We start from the raw sequence: 16,735 nt of genomic DNA, 5'->3' as shown, positions 1-16,735 counted from the left end.
ATAAATAAATAAATAAATAAATAAATAAATAAATAAATAAATAAATAAAACTCCCCTCAAAAAAACAAAAACAAAACAAAAACAGTGCGGTCTACAGCATCCATCCAAAAAAACCTAACAAAAATTGACCTGACAACTTATTTAAATTTATTTTTGAAATGCAGTGTGTATTTCTAAATACAGTGAAAATCTTTACATACTGAAACCAAAGCTTGAGATTTAGTACTTAAAATATCTTATTTTTTAATCTTTTAATTTAATCTTTATTGTTGAACAGTGTGTGTATAATACGCAAATTTACTCTCTTCTTGTGGGGAATGAAAATTGGTAATCTTATTTTTAGTTTTACTTGAGAATTCTGGGTGCTGCCTGGCCCCTGGGTCATTGTTGTAAATAGGAAATCTTACAGTACAGCACTGAAGCCTAGCAGGTAGCAAAGGTTGAAATAAATGTCTACTAATTTTATGAAATACTGTGAAAATGAACTTTTTGATTAGGCCCCCAACAGCACCTTATTTTACTATGACTTTTTTCCCCAAAGTGGAACATAAATAGAAACAAACAGTAATAAATAAAAACATGGTTCAGGTTATTTGAAGATTCTGTTCAATTGGGTCTCAGTTAATTGCAGTTTTGCTGCTTTTCCTCACAACGCCATTTCCCTTACCATAACTCTGTAGATTACCAGAGTGGACTATTTCATGCACAATTTATTGCAGAGACAGGCAGTATTTATCAGTTCCTTCATGGCAAAGAAGAATCATCTGCTTGAAGGCCATCACTCACACCGCTGTCAGCGGAGTGGTGAAGAGCTGAATAATAAAAGAAAAGAAAAGATCCCCCACAAATACTGGATCTGTGATAACTTCATTAATTTGAGAATTAGGAGACTTTCCAAAATGGGGGCGGGGGAGGGAATTACCCAACCTTTTAGCAGAACTTCCTAGATAAGATAGAATCCAAGCCTTGGCTCATCCATCATTGTTTAGAATTAGCTTTCATGCACTTGACCTTAGCCATCACTCTTTTTGTCAAGCCTGGGTGTCAACACAAAAGAAATTGGTTCATGGATGAGAGTGCTGAGTGTGCATCTGATCACACTCCTTTCAGGCACTTACCTTCTCACAGTAAGGGATCAATTAAAACCAAATGGAGCAGATTTCTCTGGATATCTGGGTCATAGATGTGGAATGCTATGGTTTGGGCAAAAAAGCATTTAACTTGAGGAGAGAGAAAGAAGCTCCTGGCCCGAGCACAAACAGGCCAGGCATGTGTGTCATAAGCTGCGGGATGTAAACCCACTCAGCACTGGACACAAAAGGACGAGGACACAAGAGACCGTCTGTCATGTCATTACCTGACTACCTAGCTGTATTATTTATAAACCAACTTGCGGCAGATGTTGTCTTTTTTAACACAAATCCTCCTTCCAGGGCATTATGCATGAGGCCTAATTGTAAATGCCTATATTGTTTCTTTCCCCCACTGATTTATTGTTCTATAGACATCTACATGGGAACGAAGTGTGGAACTGTGCTGTTTTCTCTATTAATTATTTTCACTCTTTGATTACTAATTTCAGAAGACAAACTTTTCACTGTTGACCTCCTCGGGAGTGGATTGTTTTACAACGAGACTGTATTAGGGAAATGAGTCCCCAGTGAAAGCAGAAGGGCATGAAAACCTTGTGTCTTATTTATATTAACCCAAACACAAGTTTCCCAGTCATTTCCCTCTTAAATCTTTATTCACTCGTACAAGGAAAAAATCAGAGGTCCGCGAAGACTGATTTCACTGGAGTTATTGCACAATATTGATGCTATTACATTAAAATCAAAGTCTTCCTGCCCCCCTCATCCCCCCCCCCCAAATCATTACCGTTAGACACTAAGGCAGTTATCCATATTTCTGCACCGAGGATGCAAAACCACAATCCACCACACGGGGCACATAGTAGGTGCTTAGAAATTATGAGTGTCCATCAAATTTAGAATTTGACATGATCCCCAAAGTAAGCTTTTGAGGTAGAATAACTTACAATTTGGAGGAGAGGTAGGAATTCTTTTCATGAGAAAATTTTGAAAGCTTTTGTTACACGCCATGGGGTTTGGTGGATTCCTTTGCCCGAATGCTGATCTGTTTGTGTGATTTCCCACCCACCTGCCCTCCCCCCGCCCCCCGGCAAGAATCAGAATTCCTGGGGAGCACTCAGGGAGACTGGCCCTGCCTCTTACTCTTACTCATCTCCATTCCCTCCCTCTCACCTCTGCTCAATAAGAGGCTGCACACCCTATAAACCAGGGCTGATATGCAGAAACCAGTGGCCACTGTTGCAGTTGTCCTGAACCCTGCTGGGGAGATAGGGATGGACATGATGGGGAAACATTTGTTACTTTGGCTACTGGGCTCTGCCTGGGACCCACATGTTCCTCGGGAGTCCCTGCTGAACTTGGCAGAAGCATGTGAACTTGGACTTGGGAAGGTCAGGACAGATCGTCTACCTCAAGTCTCCATCCTGTGCAGCAAATCCTTCTACCCCACGACACTTAAATGACCATCCGGCTTCTTTGGGGATGCCCCCAGGATGGCAAACACATTCCCTCTTGAATTAGCCACGCATTCTGTTTTATGAGAGATGGAATAGTTAGGGAGTCCTGAGTTGTACCAAGGCTCTGTCCAGAGGAGGCTTTATGACTTTCACTATTTGATCCTATTGGCTTTCCGAAGCCACACTGAGGGAGCTTAACCACTTTGCCATGTGTCAGATCTCTTGAATTATTTGATGGCAGCATGCAGGGCTATAGGGCCAGATTTCATTCTGGAACACAGGGGACACAGTCACTTTGTGCCCACCATGCCTTGTTCCTCTCCACTTTGTCAAGGATGGTCAGAGGTCCTCCCATTCTGGGGGAGATTGAGCAGCTGAGCCTGGCTGGGGCAGGCACCTGCCACCTTAGTGCACCCTCAGTGAAGTGTTTATTGAGAAAATCTTAGTTGTTACTGTCTTATTGGAGCCAAAGAGTGGATAGGCTCTCTAAGGACGCCCTGAATTTCAAACTACTTTTCTGGGAATAGAATGTTTGCTTATTCTCACCACAAAATATTTAAACCTGCTTCTTTAGAAGTAATTACAGACTCATAGGAAGTTGTCATGAGGGTACAGAAAAGTCCTAAGGACCCTGCCCCCAGTGTCCCCCCCCCGGTAACACCTTCCATGACTATTGTCTAACATCAAAAGCCTGAAACTGACATTTATAGAATCTGCAGACCTTATTTAAAATCTCACCAGCTTTGCATGCACCCATTTGTGTCACCACACAATTTCTGAGCATCCAGCATTCAGTACGTGGCAGAAGACTACCATCTGACATCTTAGAAGAGCTTACTTAAAACTTAGAGCTGAGCACCTTTCTCCCAAGGGCCCATTCACAGTAGCTTCCTAAATGGGCTAGCTTTCTCCAGTTCCACTCAGAGTCAGTGTGTTTTCTCTCTCCCCACCGTCTCCTGGGCTTGCCTCGAAGAACCCGGACAAACCATGCACTGACTGATGTGGGGCAGTGGTGACAGGAGGGAAGAGGATAGAGGAATTGCTACTGATGATTAATTAGCACCTATGATTGGATTCCGTGGAAGGGGTGGGCATGGGGAGTGGGGTCATGCAATACAGCAGACTTCAAGCCAGAGGTTGAAGAGAACCTGGGTCCCTAACCAGTAGAGTAAGACAGGAACACGAGGGTAGATGAGAGCTGATCTGTGACTAACACATGCTCAGTATTTCTCAGCAAGTTTACATGTGCTGGGAGCTGGGGCAGAGACCTGCCTCCCGCACACACAGGCAATCCCCACCTCACTTCCCAGCACTTTGAGTTTGAGCTCTCTGCTTGCCAAGTTCCCAGGATCTGGAGGACCTCAGAAAGATCCAGGCACTGGGGAGGAAAGGTGGAGAGATGGGAGTCTTCCCAGCCAAAACCTACTTCAATTGATCAGCCAGTCTCTGAATAGCAGCTTTTGACATCTCAGTGGGTTGTGAGGGAGGTGTGGTCATCACAAATCAAACAGACCACAGGGTGTGGAGGAGACCTCTGCAGGGCCCCTAATCAATTACTAAAAACACAGAGAGGGTCCAAGGAAAATGAGTGAAGGAGACAGATGCATGCTGACACTCAGTGGTATGGCTGGGCACCAAAGGAGAAGTTGGGGGATTTTTAACTTCACAGAGGAAGAGGTGATTGTTTTCTTTCATCAGACATTGCCCTCAGAAAACAAAACATAAACCAGAAGAGAAACATTGCCTATGGAAAAAAAATATAGAGAGAGAGGCTGAGAAGGATGAAATAGGAGGAGTGGAATTCTGCTTTTATGAAATAATTTGAATAGTCTTGAATGCCCAGAGGGCCCAGGCACTATATTATGTGTTACAGAGAGGTTGGCATCTCCCAAAGGGGATATGAAATGGGAGATGAATATTATTAATCATCCCTATTTGCTACATGTTAGGAAACCAAGGTAAAGTGAAAATGAGTGATTTTGCCTCTTGACTCACACGCTGTTGCAGCCACAGAGCTGGGATTGACAGACAAAAGCTTGATGCCCTGCAAAGCAGACTGGTAGAGTGCTTGCTGCTGAATATAGCAAGGTCCGGGACCCCGGCGTGCCACATGGCGGAGGCTCGCCATTTTCTACCCAGAGAACCCTGTGCCTGTGGCCCGGGACTCCCCTCTTGGGTCACATCCACAGGCAGTTTACCTGCTTGGCCCAGGGTGCCTCCAGTTCACCTGCAGTGACCCCAAAGGGATTGGGCTGGTATTGAACCCATCGGTCAAACGGAGCTTGCAAAGAATAGACTAGAATAGCAGTTTTGTTTGTACAGGAATTGTCTGTTTAGGTCACTTCTATATCCCCGGGACCTAGACCAATGCCTGGGGCTGAATCCATATTTGTGGGATCATACTGACTGCCTTCTCAGTGCTGGGCAGTGACAGGCACTAGGAAAAGAGAGATGCCTAAGGCAGCCATTCCCAAAGTGGTCCTGTGAGGTATGAGTAGGTTTTCTGAAGGGTGAGGAGTAGGAAGTTCTCAGACCAAATAAATATGGGAAATGCTACATTTAGCTTTATGTTGGAAAGATTTCTCCTTGCCTTTAACAAGTGAATATGGTTTGTGAATTTCTAAGAGGTGGATAGGTTTGCATCATTTCCCAGGTATAATTGATGGTAAAAACTCCTTCCCCTTCCTGCACACACCTTCAGAGAATATATTGCTACAGGCATTTGCTCCCTGGAAAAATTGTCTTCAAACAGTTTATAATCTCTTATCCAAGCTCTTCAAAGCGATAACTCAGTCTTGCATGCTCACTGGTCTTGGTGGTGATTGGGATCACGAAAACTATGGCTGCCAGTTATTGTACCCGGATGCATTTTGCCCCCTCTGGAGCCTACATAAGTGCCTCCCTTGTACCTCACTGGCCTCTATCAGGGGCATGCAGCTGTCGGATCCTTCCGTGGGAGAGCCTGGGACATGCTGGCTGAAGTCTCATCTCCGACCGGAGGCAGTTCTAACGTAAAGCCTAAGCTTACGACCTGATAGCTAAACTGAGAAGGGTCAGAAACCCTAAAGCCAGTTCTGTTCAGTAATTCTGACCAGGGAACACAGAGTCTAAATCCTCCCACCATCACAGATGCAGAGATGAATAACAAAGAATATGGCTCTTTCAACCCCCCCCCCCCCCCCAGAAGGTGCCTTCATAAGATGGAGCCCAGAACCGTCAACGTGTGGTGTTCAGAGTCCTGGAGTGTCAGCCTCTGTGTCACACATGATGGGGCGTGCACTGTCTCAGGCATTGGACTCTACTCTCCCCGCAGTCCGAATAAATCACCACTGCCCTCACTGAAGGCAGTTAATTGCATCTGGAAACACTCCAGGGACGGGGGTTGGTTTGGTCAAAGATGTGGGCAAGGGTAGGGTAACATATGCACCCACTTTCACGAAACACACGTTAAGAATAACGGGGCCCGTGTTACCTAATTTATAATGGATACCACACACACTCCTCCCTGCGTTCCCTTCCAGGCGAAGAATGTGAGAGGAGCCATGGCAGTATTTTTCTTTTAGGTATAACAGTCTGTCAGTATCAAATTCTCTCAGTCAGTGGGGAGCAAATAGTGTTGATTTACTGAAAATCTGGGATTATGTCTGCTCTGTGGTGAGTGTAGATTTAAGAGAGGAGAGGTAAGGGGTCTCCGAAAGGTGAAGAAAAACACAAATGAAAGCTAGCAAGGAAAAAATAGCTTGACAGTTAAGATACAGTGCAACCACTGTCAACATCTTCTGGAAAGAAAAGCCCAGAATGAACACATACACATACACAGGAACGCGAGTGGACGCCCGCGTCAAGCCCCATGGACTGGAAGGTTTGCAACCTTTTCCATTAGCCCCTTTCTCTTTGGGGCATTACGGATGTGTCAGTGAAGGCTTAAATACTGTCATGTTTCCCGCTGGAGAGAAATTGTGACAACAGACACAAAGTTTTGTTTGAGTTTTTAAGAACTGGCTTTAAAAACAGACTTGCAAGGAGTAAACAGGGAATTCTTTCCTCAAGGGCCTTCTGACACTTGACCACTTTCCTGGACCTTTTTGTCACCAACATTTCATTATCCCCATCAGGTCCCCAGTCTCCCACTCCTTCTCCCCTTTGCCTCAAAATAACTGTCACCCTGTGTTATTTTACCCCAGGAATATTCCCCAGCAGCGCCTCAGACTTCCTGTTGCCCCTCCTTCTTGAACTCTCCTTCCTCTCAATCCTGTTTGAGATGGAATACGATAATTAAGTGGAATTAAAATGTGGAGAGGGAAAGACCCAACCCTGTGACAGTGCCTAAGAGCTTTTGAGAAGGCATTTTGGCGTCTTTCCCTTCTCTGGGCCAGAGCCGAAGGCAAAGGCAGTAGGCGGGGGTCCTGTAGCTGGTGGTGAGTTGCCGAGGTGTTGTACCCCCTCCCCTTCCTGACCCCCACCAGCCCCAGTAGGTGCTTCAGGTCTTCAGGACAGTGAGCAGTTTAGGTATCAGGTCGTAAGCTTAGGCTTTACGTTAGAACCCATCATGGGTCCCAACACTGTCACTGTGGGTCAGCAGCTCTAGAAGAATCTGATGAGAAGGCAGGGGCTAAAACCCCTAGCTGGCAGCGGGAAGGGGCTACATGAGGTATTCGTGAAGGTCCCTGGGAGCTACAGAGGAGCAAGTTGCAGGGGACAGACACCAGCAGTGACCCTGTCACTGTGGCCAAGAGACGTGGGCCTGCTATGTGTCTGAGTTAGGGAAGAGAGACAGGGAGGAAGAAGAGAAAGAAGAGGAGAGAGGGGCAGGTAATAGTAAAGAGGTGCCACTACTGGGGTGCCTGGGGGGCTCAGTTGGTTAAGTGTCTGACTCTTGGTTAAGGCTCAGGTCATGATCTCGGGGTCGAGGGATTGAGCCCCACGTTGGGCTCCATGCTCAGCCGAGTCTGCTTGAGATTCTCTCCCTCTGCCCCTCTCCCCTGCTTGAGATTCTCTCCCTCTGCCCCTCTCCCCTCTGCACTCTCTCTCTGTCTCTCAAATAAATAAATAAATCTTTAAAAAAGAAATAAAGAAGTGCCGCTAGTGTTTAGTAATTCTGGAAAAGAAGGCAGAACTCTCCAGTTGTGAAAGAAATGCCAATGCATCTTACTTTCTCAACCATAAATCCATAGTTGGGATTCCTATGTGATTTTGCCAAGTGGACTCTATTAGCTTAGGATTCTCCAAGACAGGTGACCGAGGTTAGGACAGAGGCCATGCATGAGGACGTGTGGACTCTGCTGCTGGGGCCTGCGAACTGGCCAGGGGATTGGGGGCCCTATGTCCTAGCTTGCCTGTGACAATCCTGGCTTCTGCCTCTTGTCCCCAGGGGATTATTCATAACACCCCCTTTTGCTCTTTAAAGTCCTGATCTTAACCATAAATGATGTGGCCAGCCTACATGTAGGCAAATGAAGGGCTTCTTCTAATCGGGCCATCAACCACCCACCTCTGTGGGGAACAAAAACTGTTGCAAAAGAGTTAAGAGAAAAATGAAACTCCAAGGCAAAGAATTTCTCCTTCTCAGAGACAAGAGCAGTTAGACCTCAGAAGGGGCCCCATTCATGTGTGCTGGGCTCTGTTTAGACAGTGTTTCCTTTTTCTTTCTTTCTTTCTTTCTTTCTTTCTTTCTTTCTTTCTTTCTTTCTTCCTTCCTTCCTTCCTTCCTGCCTTCCTTCCTGCCTTCCTTCCTTCCTTCCTTCTTTCCTTCCTTCCTTCCTTCCTTCTTTTGCCCCCTTCCTTTTTCTTTTTTTCTTGTTTCTTTCTATCTGTCTTTCTCTCTCTCTTTCTTTCATTCTTGGCACATGCATTCAGGTACTCGCTGGCACAAGATCCTGGTTGTGACCAGTGTGGTTCACAAAGCCCCCTGACAATGACAGGGCTAATATGGAGACCCACCTAACACCGGGCCCAGCCAAGGGACCCACAAGCAAGAGCAGGCTGTGGGCTCCAGGAGGATCCTTTAAAAATGTAGCCTAAAGGGCGTCTTTCACTTTATTGTCAAAACCCAGGAAAAATGCTGAAGACCACGGGAGAAAACAAATCGCAACTCCTCTCAGATTCTCATCCGTCCTGCGTGTTGCCACAAAGCCTGCCTTTTTTACATTTCAAAAGAGGCTGCTTTCTCTTTAAAAAGTAGGAGCTACTTGGTCTGATGTGGCTGCCTTTATCAACCATGAAGTTCCCAGCAAGGTGCTGTTAGTGTCTGATTAAACCTCATACCAGCCCGCATCCCCCATGGTAACCCAGAGGACATCCGCTGAGACCCGAGCGCTGATTCAGTTTAATTGCCCCGGCTCTCTGTGATGGCCGCGCTTCTTGTCTCTCAAGGCCTGGAATGGAAATCCATGTGATCAGATGAACTATCCGGGTGTTTTGACAGATCTGAAATATGAATATGGAGATGGCATTGTGCTCTGCAGCGACTTCTGAAACCCCAATGGTAAAATATGATCTGCCACTGAAATGATTTCAGGACAGTGCGATTCACGGAAAGCTCATTTTCTAATGGAACACTAATTATTAATAAATCAGACCAAAAAGGGGACAAAAGTATGTGTGTCTATGTGTGTGTATACAAGTACGTGTAAGACGTACATGGGCTCCCCCATGTTTGAGACATGCATATGTAGGCATAGATATGTGTATAAATATATAGGCATATGTATATACGTATAAATATATGGGGCTCCTTTTGGACCATATGTCCTTATATGTACCTGTCTTTGGGTTCTCGCTTTTGGGGGGGGATTTATAGGATAATAATAACTTGAATTTACAAAGCATCATACTCCAAGGAATTCAAGCATTGAACATACCTGGGTTCTTCCCCCCTCGCCCACAATGACTGAAGGAGTGGATGATGCCACGTTCTTTTATTTCCTAGAGAGGAAAAGCTGGTGGAGGCTGCAGTGAGCAAGATTAGAACCAGCCAACCCCTGGAATCTGCACCACATTCCTGCCCTATTGCACGGAGGAATGCAAGAAAGAAGTCAGACAAGATGCTCTAACAGATCCCAGGCTCACTGGATTCCTTGTACAACTTCCCTTTCTTCTGGAAAGGCCTCACAAGGAAAGCTGCTGGTCCAGAGAACTGAGCAGTCACTGAAGGAACACTAGACAGCAACGATTCTTGACTTTCTCCTCCTCAAACTCCCTCTTAGAAATTGCTCCTCCTCAGGCAATTGGATCCAAAAATTGTAATCTACCCAACAAAGTAATGGGGCTGGAGTAACAGTTTGAGTTCTACTACCTGCAAATCCCCGGATGACAATGACACCTTTCCCATCCACACAAATCGTCCGTCCTTAACACACAGACTTGCTATATTTCTAGTCTCTTTCTAACCAAATCAAAGATATTTTACTGATTTCTTCTGCAGCCTTATTCTGAGTAAATATGTGATTTCCATTAGGCTTTCTTGAAATATGTAAAATATACAGACTCCCATTACTACTTTCAGGACCTCTAGGTGTTTGGGGATCCCTTACTGGGAATCACTCCGACGCCCAAAATGAGTTTGAAGATGAAAATTATTGCTAAGGGGAAAAGAACTGTTGGTGTAACAAGATATTTAAAAGCAAAAATTTTTCCCACCTGGGTTGGTCAGGGCCGAGCAACTGAGGAAGGGATGTTTTCAAAATGAGAGTAACTGTTAAAGCAAAAGGTGTAAAACTAAGACATGAAGCAAAAAAAAACCCAAAAAACAAAAAACAAAAAAAAACAGGAAGAGTATTAACTTACAAAAGAAGAGGATTTTATTGTGGTAAGCTGTTTCCCCTGAAATGGTATTTCCATTCGGCTGGGCAATTTTCTGGGCTCCCCAAACTTTCTTACGTCTTTGGCAATTACCCCAAGGAGACCCAAAGAAAGGCAGGTTATAATTACACAGCTGACATGTGTAGCGTGATAGGAATAAAAGAAGCTGCACGAAACTTTTCATTAATTAATGTATTTTTCCTCAGTGCAATAAGGAAGGAAATGGTACATTTGTAATCAGGCAGGTCTCTAAGTTTTCCAAGAATGTTGCACTCTGTCGAAACCCTGACTTGGTTCCTACGTTATTCAAGTAGGGCTTCAGACATAGTCATGAATCTCTTTTTGTATTTATTATTAATTCATTTTAAGACATCTTCTTTATTCTAAAACTCCAGGATCTGTTTGAATCTGAAGTTTCATGGAGAAAGGTTAACTGGGAACCAGATTCCACTAGGGGGTTGGTAGTGTCTGAGAACAGGTCATCAACAAGAACATTCTCCCATATCTATAAGGAGCACTGTTGGGGGTCCGTTCTGCTGAGGAGGTTTATGGACACCCCGCCCCCAACACTATAAGGACTAGTTTCTGGAAAACAGACAGCGGCACCTAGTCACCCCGTGATAAAGCCAATCGCTTTGTTAATAAGGAGAAAGGAGGACACTCAGTAGTACTTACTTCGCATTAACTTTATGCAATGCAATAAAGTTAGTATTGCAATAGCTATGCAATTAAAGTTAGCTAATGCAAATAAAGACAGTGAATAGGCACAATTTTGACTTTCATTTATAGAGTTTCTCTACCCCCAAAATGTAAAAGCTCCCACACTGAGTACCTTATAATTTTGGTCCACTGATGGATGATCCAGAATCAGATTCGCATTTCCCCCAAAAGAGAAACCACTTAAAAATAGCCATTTCTCCTGCAGGGGGTGCAGTGGACGCAGGAACCCAAAACCACCGCCAGGGGAGGAGGCCTTGAGGAGCTGCATGAAAGGAAAGAAAGGAAATTTGACAGCTGGGTATTCGGAAAGTATTCCTTACAGTCAAGTCCATGAGGCCAGTGGGGGTGTCTCCCAAGGGGAAGTGGTGGGAACCCCATGAGTAGAGACTCTCCTTCTAGGAGGCCTGGCTGGAGTTTTGGAAAATTAACCATAGGGAACTTTGTGCTCTGGCAAGGGATGGAGGAGACAAGTCTAAGAGGTCTTTCCAGCTCTAATTTCTAAGAACCTGATTAGACTACAGAGAAAACAAGGAAATTTGAAACCGGGAGGGGGGACTGGGTGGAGGCAGTGTGGGGAGAAAGAAACAAAAACCAGAAGAGAGAATAATGCAATCAAGTGGAGGCACACAGTTAAAAACACAGCAGGAAGGCCCTGACTATGAGGCCACCTCTGTCCCCGCAGTGCTCCCAGCTGGGCTGCCACCCAAGGGGGTGTCCTAAGGGAACCCAGGCAGGGAGCTGAAGACCCCAGGGGCTGACAGAAGAGCCTTCTGGACTGACTTTGAATGATACGGAGAACTTGGGGCCCTTTGTCTGAACAAAGTGCTGAAAGAAAGGAAGCCTGTGTTCGGCGCACCAGCCAAGTCTCCTTGGCTGGTGGGGTTTGGCTTTTCATTTTGGCTTTTAATCAGTGCCATCCCATCTAAACAGTCTCCGCCCCTACGCAGGTGCGCATGCACTTGAGCTCTGGGCTCCCTTTTTTTCTCAAGGACTTCAGAAGTGTCGCAAGGGCACCTGATTTCCCTGATTTTCAGCATGCCTGGTCACAGATAATCTGAATATCCAGGGTGTAGCTCCTTCACCCTCCTGCCTTATTAAATGTAATTTCAATCAACCCAGATTAAATACTTCAATGGTATTCCAATATGAATCCACAAGGCCCACATACTTGTAATTGAGTGTGGGTATATCGAGAACAGTAGACATTTCCAGATCGTGATATATATATATATTTTTAAAACTGGTCAAAAAAACTGCGACCTGAATTAAGAGTGAACCAGGTTCCAAAAAGGCAGTTTTCCTGAACATGTACAGACAAAGGAAATAGTTTCCTTACGGAAAGGAATCACTTGAAAGCTTTTAGGCCAGACCCTGCTCCGGCTCAGATTTCCTTTCTCTTAGCCCTTTGATGAACAACTCATATGGAGATTCAAGCGCCTTGTGCCTGGTTTGAATTTACGCTGTTGCTGACTTTAGCGGAAAACTTTCATAAACTCAGCTCAAGCTTTGTTCCCTTCCTCCACCACTGTCGACCCATTTCTGATAGGTCCTTGGATATGCATCTTGGGTCATCCATGTCAACAACATGACAGAAAAAGAAATTTTCTCCAAGAGACATGGACTTCATTCCGCTCCTTTCTTCTGGAGCTCTGAGTGCTGCCATTCTCCTTCTGGAGGAGGTGGAGGGTGGGGTGGACGTGAAGGACAACCAGAGTCGGGAAGGCGAGATAGGGTAGAACCGATGCTTGTGGACAGCTGCCAGAGATCGCAGATCTCCGTGGTAGAGTTGTCAGCGGAGCAGTGCCCCAGGGATTTGACCCAGCACCCGGGCAAGAAGTGTGCTCCCCGTGCACCAAAGCCTTTCTGTAGGAATGAGCTGAGTAGAGAGTACAGTTTTAGAGGAAAGGCTTTGCCTTCAAAACAAGACTCTTCCTCCTGGTCACCTGAGAATAGCATTTTGAATGGATTTCCCCTCCTCTTTGCTGCGCTCCGTGGTGAGAGCTGAGAGGCTGAACATTCTATTCTGTTCAGGAAACTGCTGCTTTCAGGATTGTGTGGTGAAAAACAAGAGCCTTGGAATCCAGCCAGTCTGGATTTGGAGCTCAGCTCTGCCACTTCGGTGGGTAACTCTGAGCAAGTAACTGCAGTCTTCCTGGTCCTCAGCTTCTCTGTGAATTTGACAGAGTATCCTTAATTTATGGATAATAGTGAGGATTCAATGAGATTACACTTCGGAAATTCCCTGTCTCGGCTTCATTCGTTCTCTCTGACCCCATGCTCTTGTTGATAACTTTGCAAATTCTCCTGGTCCTACGTAACTAAAACGGTTTGTGTTCACTCCAAGAATGGATGCTCTAAGAATATCCCTAGGGCATGTGGGCTGAGGCACACACTGTATGTCCCCACTCCCAGCATGTTTACAAAGACACAATCAGAACTAAGTGAATTTCAAGGGCAGTTTTGAATTGAAGATGAGTAGATCACCAAAGAAAAAAGTCTAAGGAATATGTGTGAAAGCAGGAAAAGGTGGCATCCTGTTCAGCCTCAAGATGGCAGGATGGGGGGCTGTGATATGCCCGTCCTGGATTTTCCATCGTCATCAGTGTCCCCACCCCAGCAGCACACACCTCCAGATGGCTCATGCATTATGTTCAGTGCTTGCTCACTATTGCAGGACACAAGGGCCCCTTGACCACAGCATGACCATCCTGATTGGTGGAAACTTTGAGGAGTGACTGATAGAAACACTTCTCTCTTACACAACACTTTCTGAACTTTAGGAGGCTCCTTTGCCAGGGATCCTTTAAAATATTTGCTTATAAACAAGACAAGTAGATTCAGGATGAGGCAAATCTGACAGATGTCTACCCACACACCTACTTTAATTAAAAAATAAGTAATACATTTTTAAAAAATGGAGGTTTTTTTTAGCAGAGGCTTCGCTCTTGAAAGTAGGCCACTGGTGTAAAATGGTGTATCAGTTTCGTATGGCTGCTATAACAAATAGCCACAATAGTAATGACTTAAAACAATACAAATTTATTCCCTTACAGTTCTGGAGGCCAGAAGTTCAAAATCAGTTTCACTAGTGTCAGCCTTGACATCAGGGTTGATGCCTTCTGGAGGTTCTAGAGGGAGAATCTGTTTCTTGCCTCTTCTAGCTCCTTATGACCCTGGGTGAACGTTCTTTGGCTTGTGGCTGCATCACCCCAAATACTGCCCCTGTGCTCACATTGTCTTCTCTTCTGTAGTCAAATCTCCTTCTGCCTTCTTTCTACTAAGACATTTGTGGTGTTATTTAGGACCCATCCACATAATCCAGGATAATCCCCTCCTCTCAAGATTCTTATTTCAATCCCATCTGCCAAGTCCCTCTTGCCATATGAGGTAACATTCGTAGGTTCCAGGGATTAGGATGTGGGTATCTTTGGGAGCCATTACTCAGCCTACCACAAATGGTAATCCCTTTCATTAACAACTGCCATCAACTGCCTTGTTAAAATGTGTTCTTTGCCCAACGGAATAGAAAAAAGAAAAACAACAACAACAATTCTTTGGCACCCTAATTTTAAATCTGTAACACAGCTGCAAGACCCGCATGTCACAGGAACATCATCCCTGCAACTGCCATGGTCTTCACCGTCTCCAGAAAGGAGCTGAGATGTGGCTTCTAAAGACCTCGACGGTCTAAGACCTTGCTTCCCTCAGTGCAGAATTACCCTATGCGAACATCTCAGTCATTTGCCATCTTATCAGAATTGATGAAGTGCTCCAGATCTGGCAAGAAAGCATATGCTTTTTCCAGACACATAGAAACCTAAATATATACCCCCTTAAGGGACAGAAAGTAGCATTTAAGCCGGGAATGGTTGCCCAGTTGAAAAATAGGAGGTTGAAAGGGGACAGCTATTTAAAAGTCAGTCTGATATGACCTGTTCCCCAAACAATTCAGCTCAGGGTCACAGCCATTGTTGTTAGGTGACATAACATTTATTACTATAGTGTCCTGGGCTCCCTGGATTGGTAACAGACACGTCTATTCCTCAGAGCACGAGCAAAGTTGATAATGTCCTCTTACCCTAGGTGAGCTGAACTTTAACTGTCAAGATACTGGTTGACATTAAAACTCTACAACACCTATCATGGTCTGTCACCTCCTGAGATACACTCTCTTGTGACTGGTTTCTCCCGTCTCCAGCTACTGATGCCATTTTACTCAACCTCTTTTGTAGACTTGCTCTTGGGTCCCTGACACTGCTTGGCTCGCAGAGTTTGGTCATATGCTCAAAGCTAAATTCACAGACCTCCAGACCTCATAGTGTGATGGGATAGGAAATAATCAGAGGACCTGGACAAAATAAGACTGTCAGAGAAACTGCAAATCAGCAGAAGAATGAGAGCCCCCTTGACCCTGAGCGCATCTGCCACATATTTAATTCCACGTTCTTGCCAAGCCCTGAAAGCCCGGTCTGGGGAGACTTGGGAGCGGCATGGGGTTACACAGTCTAGGAAAGCAAAGAGGTGAAAAGCCTGGCGGGTTGCCAATCCTGTAGTCCCCCCCCCCCGCCCCAGAAGGAACCAGGTGCATGGGTGGCGGGGGAGGGGACTCTGTGAGCCACAAGGATAGTCGTGGACACAAACGTAAGGGGCTGCAGGAATGTCTGGGTGATCAGTTGCCAGTTGTACTGTATTGATTTTATTTGCTTGTTACTTTGCCAACTGGCTTCAGACTAGAGGAAGCAAATGAGGTTTTAGCTGTTCTTTGGGGTTCTGATTGTAAGTCTACATTAAGGAGATTCTGACATTTGGGAAGAAGTGAGCCAGTGAGATCCTGGGTGGATCTCCACTTCTACATTCTAAGGTCAAATTGAAAATGGGCCAGGTACAGGAAGGTTTCATTTTGGGAAATGCCATAGGACCTCTATGATTGAGCTCCACCTATTCATCCAGCCTCATTTCCACTCCTCCCCCCACCCCCACTCCTGGCCCAAAACACACTTTGAGTTCCAGTAATTGGGAAGATCTACTTTCAGTTTCTCGTTGCTCTTCCAATCTTTTCAAATTCAAATGCCACTGTCTCTTGGATTCTTCTCTGGATTTCTTAATCTGAATGAGTTTGCCCTTTCCACATCTTCTTTAGTATTCTTTATATAGTTTATTACATGAGGTGCTAAAATAATTAACTGATTTTTCTTACAAGACCAAAAGCATTTGAAGGTAGTTCTGTCATTATATGCCCAGCCTGGTACATGGTCATAATTCCCTCAATACTTAGTGAGTAGATGGCATTCTTGTATTAGGTGCTTGTGGTACAAGACATGAGCCATGACCATTGGGCATGGTGCCAAGAGTGTGCAATGGAACTCCTAGAAGGAAAATGTATGAAGCCTCAGTTGGTTTGTTGTTGTTGTTGTTGTTGTTTGTTTGTTTTTTAAAGAAAAGGGGCCTTGACTGATTTTTAAAAATTTTAGTTGCTATGGTATTTTCTCTTGGGGAAGTGAAACCAGGATGCAGGATGAGCAGCAAGATAACCACATCTGTTCTGAGCAAAGGAAACTTGGCCGCCTTGGAGATTCCAGTAGGAATTCTGCCTACTACAAGTGCTCCATTCTGACTCCTCCATATTGATATCTATGCCAGTCCAATTAAATCTTTCCTTGAGAAGAA

The sequence above is a fragment of the Mirounga leonina genome, unplaced genomic scaffold (assembly GCF_011800145.1).
Source record: "Mirounga leonina isolate KUSES-001 unplaced genomic scaffold, KU_Mleo_1.0 Mir_93, whole genome shotgun sequence".
Lineage (NCBI taxonomy): Eukaryota > Metazoa > Chordata > Mammalia > Carnivora > Phocidae > Mirounga > Mirounga leonina.
Note: the sequence above shows the minus strand (reverse complement) of the source record.